Source organism: Manis pentadactyla, chromosome 4 (assembly GCF_030020395.1).
Source record: "Manis pentadactyla isolate mManPen7 chromosome 4, mManPen7.hap1, whole genome shotgun sequence".
NCBI classification, from domain to species: Eukaryota; Metazoa; Chordata; class Mammalia; order Pholidota; family Manidae; genus Manis; species Manis pentadactyla.
The window spans coordinates 126,600,592-126,614,479 of NC_080022.1; the positions used below are offsets into that span (position 1 = coordinate 126,600,592).

General features: G+C 37.4%; 1 protein-coding gene across 15 annotated transcripts in view; it reads right to left on the reverse strand.

Moving 5' to 3' along the window:
• DNAH9 (dynein axonemal heavy chain 9) overlaps positions 1-13,888 on the reverse strand; it is a 352,680-nt gene that overhangs the window by 10,777 nt on the left and 328,015 nt on the right. The gene's annotated exons all lie outside the window — the stretch shown is intronic.

Sequence of the window (13,888 nt, forward strand, 5' to 3'; positions counted from 1 at the left end):
GGGACCCTCTTTGAATTGCTAGATGAAATTGCTACATGAAAGAAAGGTGTTCACCAAGAAGCATCTTTAAACTTTGTAATTGGTTATGCTAAGCATCTCTGGCAATTTGTTGATGACCCCATTTCTATTGCAGCGGTTTCTGCACAGGGCTTAAGGTACCCAACAAGACCTGTTATGAACTAAGTGTTTGCATTCTTCTCCCCACCGCCCAATTCATATGTTGAAATCCTAACCCCCTAAGTGTGATAGAATTAAGAGGTGGGGCTTCTGGGAGGTGCTTAGATCATGAGGTGGAACTCTTGTGAATGGGATTAGAGACTCCGGAGAGCTCCCTTGGTCTGCCTTGTGAAGGCACAGTAAGAAGATGGCCATCTATGATCCAGGAAGTGGGCTCTCACCACACTATAACCACTGCCAGTGCCTTGATCCTGTACTTCCTAGCCTCCAGAGCTGTGAGAAATACATTTCTACTGTTAATAAGCCACCCAGTCTCTGTTATTTTGTTATAGCAGCCCAGATAGACTAAGACAGCTTGGCCACCCATTAAGTGCTGACTGCCAAAACGTGAGAGGTGTTCCTGGGGCCAGGAGTCTCCTTGCCTGTGGGATGGGAGATTGCACCATGTAATTCTAGGTCCAACATTTTCTCTTAACTCTTGGAACTGTTAAAGAGAGTTGCACATGCCCTTTAAAAGATGAACATACTTCAGGTCCTAAATGACAGCTGGAAACTAACCTTCTGACCCCTAATTTATAGGAAATGGGCTAATGACTTCTGTATGAACTTTCTAGGGACAGCCATTTCAAGATTCAGTAGGAGGTACAGGTATCCTGTATCTGCCGCCAAGGTTTATCATGTTAACCACACCAAAATTAGGTGAACAGAAGCTTCTCCTGGTAGACTTCCTTAAGGGTCTGCTGAAATGAATGTTGTTATTGGGATAAAATAGAAAAACTGTTCTGTTTATTTGGAACCTCCACTTCAGAGGAGGCTTCTGAAAAGAGGCTGTAAAATAATACTTGTGTATTTGAGCCGAAATCAAGCTTCTGAGACAATATGGTCTTCCTCATGCCTGCAGTTGTGTGATAATTCATTATTATATGCAATTTGTCACTTACATAATAAAGCTTCCCTAAAAATAGCTGATTTAATAAAATAATATTAAATATAAAGATCCAATTTATTGTAAAGGAAAAAAATTGATCAAAAAACCTTTTATTTTATGAGGCCCCATCTATGTATCTTTTTCTTGACTTACTGCATTATCTAGGATCTTATTAACAATGATGAATAAAAGTGCTAAGGGTGGAAATCCTTGCCTAGTTTCTAAACTTAGAGGGAAAACATTGTCTTTCACCATTAAATATGATGTTAAATTTTTCTTAGATGCCCTTTATTAGGTTGAGGAAAATCCCTTTTATTCTTATTTTTCTGATATTTTAAAATCAAGAATTAGTGTTAAATTTGTCACATGATTTTTTTTTGCATTTACACAGATCATTTGGTTTTCTTATTTAATACATTAATATAGTGAACTTCATTGATTTTTGAATGTTCAAACCAACTTTGCATTCCTGGGATGAGCCCTATGCGACTGTGTATCTTATATTTCATGATTTGATTTACCAACATCTTGGTAAGGATTTCTGCATCTGTTTATTTACAAAGAATGTTTACCTCTTTCTCATAATGTCTTTGGCATTGGTATGAAGTTAATTCTGGCCTCATAAAATTTGTTGAAAAGCATTCCCTCTGCTTTCTATTTAAATTAAACTTCATTTTGAGATAACTATAGACACACATGCACTTTTAGAAATAAGAGCTCTTGTGTACCCTTTACCCAGTTTCCCCCAATGGTAACAGTTTACAAAACTGTAGTACAATATCACAGACAGTATACCGACATTGATACAGTCAAGATACAGAACATTTCCATCACTACAAAGACCCCTTATGTTGCCCATTTTATAGCCACACCCACTTCCCTTCTGTCCCCACTCTTTCCCTAACCTCTAGTAACCACTGACTGTAAGCTTGTCATTTGAGGAATGTTATATACATGGAATAATTTATAAAATGTTTAACCTTCTAGGATTAGCTTTACATTCTGCATACTTCTCTGGACATTCATCCAGGTTTTTGCATGTACTGAATAGTTCATTCCTCTTTATTGCTGAATAGTGGTCCATGATATGTGTGGTAGGCAGAATAATAACCCGTCCAGAGATAGCTATACCCTCATCCCTAGAACTTGTGACCTTGCAAGACCGAAGGGATTTTGTAGCTGTGATTAAGTTGGGAGTTTAAAATAGGATGATTATCCTAGGTTATCAGGTTGGCCTAATATAATCACAAAGATCCTTAGAGGAGAGAGGCAGGCAGGAGGATCAGAGTCAAAGAGAGATTGCTGCACTGCTACTCTTAAAGATGGAGAAAAGGGCCATGAGTCAAGAAATATAGCAGCCTCTAGAAGCTGGGAAAGGCAAGCCAATGGACACTTCCCCAGAGCCTGCAGAATAAATACAACTCTGCCCAGATCTTGATTTTAGCCACGTGAGACCCACTTCAGACTTCTGACCTCCAAAACTGTTAGATAAATCATTTAAAGCCATCAGGTTTGTAGTAACTTATTACAGCAACAGTAGGACATTTATAATAGAATATAGATATACCACAGTTTAACCACGCACTGGTTGAAGGCCATCTGGGTTGTTTCTAGGGGGTTTGGCTATTATGAATAAAACTGCTGTAAGCATTTGTGTACAGATTTTTATGTGAAAATAAGTTTTCATTTCACTGGGATAAAGGCCCAGAAGTGTAACTGATAGGTTGTATGTAGTTGCATGTTTAGTTTTTAAAGAAACTGCCTGTTTTCCAGACTAACAGTACCATTTTACATTCTCACCTGCAGTGTGTGAGTGACCCATTTCATTCATATCCTTGCCAGCATTTGAAGTTGTCATTATTTTTTTAGTTATTATGATTGGTGTGCAGTGGTATCTGGTGATTTTATTTTTCATTTCCTGATGGCCAATTATGATGACTATCTTTCATGTACTTATTTTCCAACTGTATATTCTCTTCAGTGAAATGTCTTCATATCTTTTGCCTATTTTCTAATTTTTTTCAAACCACTGACTAATAAGAGTTAGTTATATATTAGTCTTTTTTTCAGATACATGGTTTGTAAATACTTTTACCCAGTCTATAGCTTCTCTTTTCATTCTCTTAAAGGGGTCTTTTGTAGAGCAAAGATTTTAAATTTTGATGAAGTCCAATTTATCAGTTTTTCATTTTATGGCTTGTGTTTTTGATGTCAAATCTAAGTTTGCCTATTTTCCTATCCCTAGAGCTTGAATATTTTCTGCTTTTTTTTTTTTAGAAGATTTCTAGTTGTAAGTTTTACACTTAAGTTCTTTGTCTATTTTGAGTTAATTTTTTAAAAGATGTGATATTTAGCTTGAGGTTAATATTTTTGCCTATTGTGTCAAATTATTCTAGCACTGTTTGTTTAAAAGGCTCTCTCTCCAATGAGTTGCTTTTGCATCTTTTTCAGAAATCAGGATATTTGGGAAGGTTTATCTACAGCTTCTTTGTTTTGTGTGTCTATCCGTCCACCAATGCCACACCCAGTCTTGATTACTGTAACTATATGATAAATTATAAAATTAGGTAAACTGCTTCCTCCCACTTTACTCTTCTTTTTTCAAAATTATTTTCACTCTTCCAGTTCTTTTGCTTTTTCACATACATTTTAGAATAATAATCTCTGTCATATCTACAAAAGATTCTTGCTGGGAATTTGATTGGAACTGCATTAAACTGTATCAATTTGCATAGAATTGACACACTATGTTGAGTCTTATAATCCATTGACACAGTAGGGTCCTCCACTTATTTATATATTCTTTAATTTTTTTCAGTGTTTTGTAATTTTCAGATACAAGTCCTGTACATGTTTTGTTATATTTGCACTTAGTTAATTCATTTTTTGAGCAGTTATAAATGGCACTATATTTTTAATTTTGGCGTCCATGTTTTTATTGCTTGTGTGTAGAAATATGATTAATTTTTGTGTTTATCTTGTATCCTGATGCCTTCCTAATTTACTTGTTAGTTCTAGGAGTGCTTTTGTAGACTTCTTTTGATTTTCTATGTAGACAACCATGTTATCTGCAAATAGGGACAATTTTATTTCTTCCTTTCCCATCTGGATATATTTTATTTCCTTTTTTTTCCCTATTGTACTAGCTACAACTTCTAGCACTATGTTGAGTAAGACTGGTGAGAGCAGACATCCTTGCCTTATTCTTGATCTTAGGGGAAGAACATTTAACCTTTTGCCATTAAGTATAATGTTAGCTATAGTATAATATATATAGTATAATTATATATAATATATATAATTATGTGTTGCATAATTAATATAACATATATGATAGTGTAATTGAGGATGCTTGTTACTGAGTTGAGAATGTCTTCCTCAATTGCTGTTTTTCTGAGAGTTTGTCATGAATGGGTGTTGAATTTTTGAAATGTTTTTTCTGTATCAGTTGATATGGTCATGTGATTTTTCTTTAGTCTGTTAATATAGTGGATTATAATGACGGATTTTTGAATAATGAACTAGCTTTGTATCTCGGTCATTTGGCCATGGTGAATAATTAATTCTTTTTATATATTGCAAAATTCCCTTTGCTAATAATTTGTTAGAATTTTTGCACAAAAAATTTTGGCAATTTGTGAGTGATATTGTCTGTAGTTTTACTTGTATTTTTGTACTATCTTTGGCTGGTTTTGGTATCAGGGTAATCCTAGCTTCACATCTTGAATTGGAGGTGTTTATTTCCACTCTGTTTCTGGAAGAGATTGTGTAGAATTGGTGTTAATTTTTCTTTAAATTTTTCATAGATTCTCCAGCAAAACTTTCTGGGCATGGGGATTTTTTTTTTTTTGGAATCGCTAAACTACACATCCAATTTTCTTAATAGTTATAGGCCTATTCAAATGCTCCTTTTCACATTGTGGTATTGTGGTAGTTTGTGTTTTTAAAACGATTGGTCCATGTCATCTAAGTTGCTGAATTTATGTGTGTAGAACTGTTTCAAGACACCCTTTGGATGCCTGCAGCATCTGAACTGATAGCTCCTGCTTCATTTCTGATATTCGTAATCTGAGTCCTTTTCAATTCTTTGTCGGTCTTGCTAGGGATTTGTTAATTTTACTGCTATTTTCAAAGAGGTAGCTCTTTGTTTCATTGATTCAATTTGTTTTCTGTTTTGATTTCTGCTCTTATGTTTATTCTTTCCTCTCCCTGCTTTGGGGTTATTTTGCTCTTCTTTTCTAGGTTCTTTAGGTAGGAGCTGAGATTATAAGTGTGAGACTTTTGCTCTTCTAACACATGCATTTAATACCATGAATTTCTCGATTAGCACTGCTATAGCAATGTCCCACAAGTTTTGATATGCTTTATTTTCATTTTCATTCAGTTCAGTGTATTTTATTATTTTCCTTTAGACTTCCTTTTGACCCATGGGTCACATAGAAGTGTGTTTTTTGTTTTTCTAAAAAAATATAGGTATTTGTATTTCTTATTGGAGATTTTTCTGTTTACTTTCAGTTACTGCCTTCCATGCTGATTCCATTGTGGTTGCAGAATAAATTTTGTATGACTTCAAGTTTGTTAAATTTGGTGACGTGTGTTTTATGGCCCAGCATATGATCCATCTTGGTACATGTCTCAGGGCACTTAAAAAGAATGTGTATTCTGCTGGTTTTGGGTAGATTAAGTCCTGTTGGTTGATGGTATAATTAACTTCTATATTCTTGCTGATTTTTTTTGTCTATCAGTTGTTGAGAAATGGGTGTGGAATTCCCCAGCTATAAATGGGGATTTGTCTATATCTCTTTTCAGTTCCATAGACTGTCTACTTCACATATTTTTGTAGCTCTATTGTTTATTGTGTACATGTTAAGGATTGCCATATCTTCTTGGTGAACTGACCCTTTTATCATAATGCAATATCCTTCACTGTCTCTGGTAATTTTCTTTGCTCTTAAGTCTACTGTATCTGATATGAAAAAAGTCACTCCTGCTTTTTTTCTTTTAATTAATATTTGCATGACATATCTTTTTTATTCTTTTACTTTCTTCTTGCCTATATTATATTTGAAGTGAGTTTATTTGGGACAGCATAAGAGTTGGCTCATTCTTTTTTAACTATTTTGCCAACCACTCTATTTTAATTGGCATATTGGATCATGTAGACTTAATACAATTATTGATATCTACAGGCTTACATTTGCCATTTTATTTTTTGTTTTCTCTGTTTTTACTTCTGTGTTCTTTTTTCTGCCTTGCTGTGGATTACTTGATATATTTAAATTTGTTTTATTTATCTAGAGTATTTTTGAGTGTATCTTTTTTTATTGGTTTTATAGGGTGGCTCTAGGTATCACGTTACATGTATATAACATCATAGTCTACTATGTCATTTTCTACTATGTCATCAAGTGATTTACAGAAACATACCCTCTCTTTACATCCCTTTACACTCCCCCATTTATAATTGCCTTAAATACTTCCTCTATATACATTTAGAACCACATTAGTTATAAATTTCGCTTCAGCTGTTAAACATAATCTAGAAAACACAAGAGGAGAAGGAAAGCCTGTATTTGCTCATATATTCACTTACTGTGTTCTTTCTTCCTTCCTGATTTTCCAACAATCTTTCTTTTATCATTTACTTTCTGTTTTTTTTTAAGAAGTTCCTTTAGCATTCTTTTAGGGTTGGTCTGGTGGTGACAAATTCTCTTACGATTTTTCTTCATCTGAAATGTCTTAATTTCCCCTTCATTCCTAAAAATATCTTCTCTGGATTTAGGATCAGACTCTGTGTGACACTCATGAAGGGAAAATAGCATAAGGGCATCTGCAGATTTGTCCTGACTGCACCTGCTGAGCCACATGAACAGCCATCTTCTGAGATCCACAAGTTCTAGTAGCTCTTCAAATGTGGGAGTGATCTGGGGACAGGACCTCTGACACAAGCACATTGCTAGGTCCTGCTTTTTAAAAAAATATATAATCTGACAATTCTAATTGGTACTTTGGGCACATAGACCATTTGTATTTAATGTAATTACCAATATAGCAGCATTTACTTACTTGTTTTAGTCATTGCTCTAGAGCAGGAATTGGCAAAGTATTTTTTCTGTAAAGTGTAAAACAATAAATATTATGGGCTTTGGAGGCCATGTGATCCCTGTTGTAACTACTCAACTCTGCAATCATAGCATGAAAGCAGCCAGAGACAATGTGTAAATTCATGGTTATGTTTTATAAAAACGGCATAGGCTGGATTTGGCCTGCAGGTCAATTGTTTGCTGAGCCTTACTCTAGGATTAATGATATGTATCTTTAACTTAACACGGTCTACCTTCAAGTAATATACCATATAGCATAATATTATCACATACAGCATAAGAATTGTACACAATGTGCATTCATTTCACCCCTCTCATTTTTCATGCTATTGTTGGTATAGATTTTGGTTCTACATATGCTATAAAATTCACAGTAATTATATTTTTGTTTTAAAGAATCAATTTTTTAAAATGAGAAATATGTTTATTTCTGACATTTAGCATTTATGGACATTGCCCTTTCTTTATGTAGATTAAAATTTCTATATGGTATCATTTCCCTGCTTTCTGAAGAAATTAACATTTCTTGTACTTTAGGCCTGCTGGATCCAAATTCTCTCAGTTGTCTGAAAACCTCTACTTTGTTTTCTGAGAGATTTTTTTGCTGGTCAAAGAATTCTAGGTGTATAGTTTTTATTTTGGGTATTAGTAGGACTTTAATGATATTTTCCCACTGTCTTCTTGCTTGCATAGCTCCCTACAAAAAGTGTGTTGTCACTTTTCCTTTGTTTCTTTGTATGTACTTCTCCTGCGACCCCTGGCTGCTTTATCCACAGATTTCAGCAATTTCATTGAGGTACCTTTACAGTTTTCATTTGGCTTTTTCTGCATGGAGCTTCTTGTGCCAATGGGTTTATAGTTTTCATCAAATTGCAAAATTGTGGCTGTTATTTCTTTAAGTATTTTTTTCAAGAGAAACATTTATTTTTTGATTTTTTAATTGAAGTATAGTTTATATACAATATTATATTGGTTTCAAGTATACAACATAGCAATCAACAGTTATCTACATTATTAAATACTTACCCCAACTACTGTAGTTATTGTCAACCTAGAAAGGTATTATAGAACTATTGACTATACTCTCTATGCTGTACTTTCATCCTTGTGACTAATTTATGATTGAATTTTATGCCTCTTTATCCCCTTTACCTTTCCACCCCAGCCCTTTCCCCATGGTAATCACCAGTCACTTCTCAGTGTCAGTGAATCTATTGCTTTTTTGTTTGTTTTGTTTTTAGATTCCACATATAAGTGAAATTATGTCTTTCTCGAACTGATTTATTTCATTTAGCATAATACCCTGTAGGTCCATCCATATTGTTGCATAGGGCAGGATTTCTTTTTTTATGATTGAATAATATTCCATTGCATATATGTACCACATCTTCTTTATCCATTCCTGTATTGTGGACACTTTAGTTGCTTCCATATCTTGGCTACTGTAAATAATGCAGCAGTGAACATAGGGGTGCATATATCTTGGTGAATCACTGATTTGTTTTCTTTGGGTGATTTCCTAGAAGTGGAATTACTGGGTCATATAGTATTTCTATTTAGTTTTTGAGGAACCTCCATACTGCTTTCCATAGAGGCTGCACCAATTTATATTCCAAACAGTGCAGGAGAGTTCCCTTTTCTCCACGTCCTCACCAACACTTGCTTTTTCTTTTTTGTTTTTGGATAGTAGCCACTCTGACTGGTGTGAGGTGATATCTCATTGTGGTTTTGATTTGCGTTTTCTTGATGAAATAAAAAGGTGTGTTGGCCATTTGTATGTCTTCTTTGGGAAAATGTCTATTTAGGTTCTCTGCCCATTTTTTAATCGGGTTATTTGTTTTTTTTTGGTATTGAGTTGTGTGAGTTCTTTATATATTTTGGATGTTAACTCCTTATTGGATTTATCATTTAAGAATGTTTTCCCATACTGTATGTTGCTTTTTTGTTTTGTTGAAGGTTTCCTTTCTTTAAATGTATTTTTTTTCCTGTCCAACTTCTCCTCCTGGGATAATTACTAATTACACACATAGTAGACCACTTGAGATTATATCACAGGTCACTGATGTGCTGGTCACTTTTTTCAGTATTTTTTCTTTTTCCCCTCACTTTGTATAATTTCTATTGCTATGTTTTCATGGTTCATGATCTTTCTTTCTGCAGTGCCTAATCATTTGTAAATCTCCCAAAGTTAATTTTTCATTCAGATGTTGTAGTTTTTATCTCTTTAAGTTCCATTTGGGTATTTTTATATCTTCCAGTTCCGCTTCATCACGTTCTTATTTTCTTCTATCTTCTTGAACATATAGAAAGAACTTGTAATAGTTGTCTTAACATCCTTGTCTGCTAATTTCATCATCCATGCCATTTCTGGCTCCATTTCAGTTGATCAACTTTTCTCCTGAATATGGATCATATATTCCTGCTTCCTTACATGATTGTCATTTGTTCATGTCAGACACTGAATTTCACATTAGTGAGTTTTGGCTTTTGTTGTCTTCCTTTAAATAGTGCTGGGATTCATTTTCTCGAGTAGTTAACTTACTTAAAATCAGTGGATCTGTGGGAGGCTTGCATTTCAGTTTTGTTGGGGGAGGGGTCCAGGCCAGCCTTCAGTCTTAGTCTAGGTCTAATGGTAAGTCAGGCTAATACAGCAACTTGTCTATGGGAGGCAGCTCCACCTCCAGTCTTGGCAGGTGGAAAAGAGCCCTGCTATGGACTGAATTGTGTCCCTCTAAAATTCACATGCTGAAGCCCCTAAAATTCACAATACATGTGAATGCATTGGTGATAGGGCTTTAAAGAGATGATTAAGGTTAAATGAAGTCACAAAGGTGGCCTGGTCCAGTAGGACTGGTGGTCCTGTAAGAAAGAGAGGAAAATCTCCCTCTCTCTCTTTGCCCTCCTCTCTCTCCCTTTCTCCCTGCCATGTAAGCACACAGTGAGAAGGTGGCAGTCCGCAAGCCAGGAAGCCAAATCATCTGGCAGCTTCATGTTGGATGTTCAGCCTCTGGAACTGTGAGAGAAGAAATTTCTGTTGTTTAAGCCAACCAGCATACAGTATTTTTGTTATAGCATTCTGAGCTGACTAATACAATCAGGAGGGAGGTCAGAGAACTCTAAGTATTTACAGTGGACGAGACAAATAGCTTTTAAGAGCTGCAAGCATTTTGAAGGGGAGGGGCTTGAATTCACCTTTGGGCAGGATGAGGGACTGTTCTTTATGGGAAAACTACTTGATATTCTCTGTAGCAGACACAGCTGCAAGGCAACTTTTTACCCATTATTCTTGGCTCTACATTGTAGTACCCAAAGGCAGATGCTTTAGGACTACCATGTCTAAAACAAGAATGACCAACCTTGTGTGGCTGTTTAAGTGCAAATTATAAAAGTAAATATCAGTTCCTCAGTCATATTAGCTACATTTCATGTGTTCAATATGTGACCTTGTCACATGTGACCTTAATGAAGATATGGAAGAGTCCCTTATCACAGAAAGTTCTACTGGACAGTGCTGGTATAGACAGAAAGGCTAAGTTTTCTGTTTGGTAATATAAACAGCCAGCATCCAATCCCTAGGAGGCCAGCCACTCCCACCTACTCCCTTCTTGAGGGGCTACAGGCTGCATCCTGTCCTGAGGGTCAGCCCCTGGCTGCTCTTCCTTCCCTGTGAAGATGGTCTTGCAATCAGTACCTGTGTTTTGCCAGGATTATGTTGAAAATTCTGTATGTTGCAGTTTTAATAAAACATGTTTATGGGCATACAGTAGTACATACTTTCTGCCCAACTGTGATTAAGAAGATATGTACATAAATCAAGACTCATTACAAAATAATAAAACCCAACAGACTTTTAAAAAAGACAGAGGCCATATTTATTTTTCCTTTGAACATAAACATTTTAAGAAGTTTCCAATGGCCAACTTACTTATATCATTATAAATGATACACTAAAATAAGTTCACTTCTCCACAAAATGGGGATTTTGTTAAATCCAGGTATATCTATGGATGTATATTGTACATGTGAAGATTGTCTGTCCCATGAGCGATGGGGAAGGAGTAAAGGTCCCTATCCTGGAGATGCCCCTCAACATGACCTAACAGAACTGGGTCAGCGGTACTGGAGTAAGTGCGGTAACAATGTCTTGGTCCTTTGGCACTTCCCCTGAAGGCCATGGCAGAGTGAGACAAACAGACGAACCCAGACAGAGCCACCGTCGTTTGCTTGTCTGGAGAATCCTTTGTTACCCAGTTATCTCCCCAGCTGAGTCCACCGCTCATCCTGGCACCGTGCCTCGTGCAGAGATGTGCCATTTCTGAAAACAGTGAGCTACATAAGCCTCTGTTTCTCTGATTTTCATTGTAAGGGGATGATGTGCTTGAGATTAAAACACAACAGAGAGGATTTTTAGGGCAGTGAAACTACTCTGTAACATACTATAATGGTAGATACATGCCATGATAAATTTGTCCAAATCCATGGAATGTACACCAAGAGGGAACCCTAATGTAAAAGAGAGACTAGGGACTTTGGGTGATTATGATGTGTCTATGTAGGTTCATCAGCTGTAACAAAAGGGCCACTGTGGTGGGAGGTAGGCTGTGGTGTAGGACAGAGGGGTCCACGGGAAATATCTGTACCTTTCTCTCAGTTTTACTGTGAAACTACAACAGCTCTAAAAAATAAAATCTTACTATAAAAAATATATATGAAATACTTAATTTTTAACATTCTTTGGAAATCTGAAATCATTCTGACACCAGAAAAGTAGAAAATGTCTAACTTGACTTTCTTAAAAATTTCTTATACCTGCTTATAATGTGATTCCAACATATTCTAACAATGATTTTGCATTTGTAACTGAAAGTGCCAGTAGTAGAGTAATGTACTCTCTTAAAGAATGTACTCTCTCTTCGTTTTTGCCAGTTTGAGATGAAGCAGGAAAAATTTAGGAGAGGAAAGGATTCACCTTGTAATTAGGTTTCTGAACTGAGATATTCCCATGACGTTCACCTGAGGTAGCAATGACTCATTTTCAGAGGAGGGGCTGAGAAGAAACAGAGAGAACCTGGCCCCAAACTCGCTAAGTATAACTTGCGTCCCTTTCTTAGGAGAAGAGGAGGAGGAAATGCATCTACAGATTCTAGGACAGCATTTTCTGAGAAGTGTTCACAAAAAAACTAGTTCCCCAAGATACTGGCACACTGGTTGGGTCTGGGATGGGCAGACAGGAAGCTTCGGTGACCAGACCCGGGGTGAGTGGGCCCTGCTTAGAGGCTCAAGCTGTACCCACAGAGAGACCCGTTTATATTTGTTCAGGCCTGAGTTTCTCTAACGCCTCCTGCCTAGGTCCTGTGTAACCCCAGTTCATATCTGCACCTACTTATGATAGAATCGGGACCTGAGGACCACCTTTCGAATAAGCCCACCCACCATCTCAGAGAGACCTAGGTGTCATCTTCCCCAGGCTACAAGCATCCTCCAGAAGACACGTCCGCAGGCCACACGCCCACCTTTCCCCTGACCCCTCCCCTCTAAGAGCCTGCCAAAGCCCTGGCCATAAAACGCCTCTCGACCTGTTAGAGACCCTCCTTCCTTTGTTCTGCTGGCCAGGACAGAGGGCTCCCTCTCAGGCTCAGCAATAAACCTGCTTGGACTGTGGAGTTTGCATCGCCTCTCTTCTTTCAACTTGCTCACAGGTCAAGAGTTCATAGAAAAGAAAACTTACAGAGAAAACACTGAATGCTTTTAAGAAAAATGCTGCATTTCAGGGTCCTGTGACTGGCTTGCTCTGTCAGCACTGCAGGGAGATCAGGGAGAACTGACGGCCGGGCAGTCCCTTACTGTGGATATGAGGGCTACATGGCTGTGACCTTAACCACTTTTTATTCATCCCTATAAAAATGCTTCCATAACCTTTCTCGGATGTCATATAGAGTAATAACCTTATTTTTTCCTGCAGGCCTTCATTCTTTTCAGTCAGTGTGCTTGTTAAAAGCTCAGATTCATAGCTCTGACTTCTGGAGGGCCAGGGACGTCCATTTGGAAAGGGCGGCTCTGGTCTGTCTGAAGCAGCTGGTGCTCTGGCTTGGCAGCAGGCAGCCAGCATCCAATCCCTAGGAGGCCAGCCACTCCCACCTACTCCCTTCTCGAGGTGCTGCAGGCTGCATCCTGTCCTGAGGGTCAGCTCCTGGCTGCTCTTCCTTCCCTGCGAAGGTGGTCTTTGCAATCAGTTTTCATTTATATGAAACACGGGAGGTGAGATGGGGAGGGATGTAGAAATGATATGGGTCCACCCCTCCCATTGTGGCTTCCAGACAGAGGGTGATGGCAGCCTGTCCATCTGGGCATTCTGATAGGCTGGCAGACCAAATGCCTATGGGCTGGGGCAGCTGCCTGGGGGGGTGATGATTTTGAGTCCTTAGAGGGTCAAGGAAAGGCACACCTCTCAGGCCTGCACTAAATAAATGCACAGGCATCAGGGTAAAGAGTTGGAGTAGTTCTGTAAGTCAGTCAGCCAGGCTTTAAGTCTGAACATATCTTTCATATATTTAGAAATGAATTTTGTCAAACAGCCACTGAAAGCATAGGAAAAAAAGTCTGATGCTATCAAACATTTGTAATAAAAATAGTTCCCAGCCCTACCCAGATTCTAGGCTGGCCATGGTGTTTCCTTACA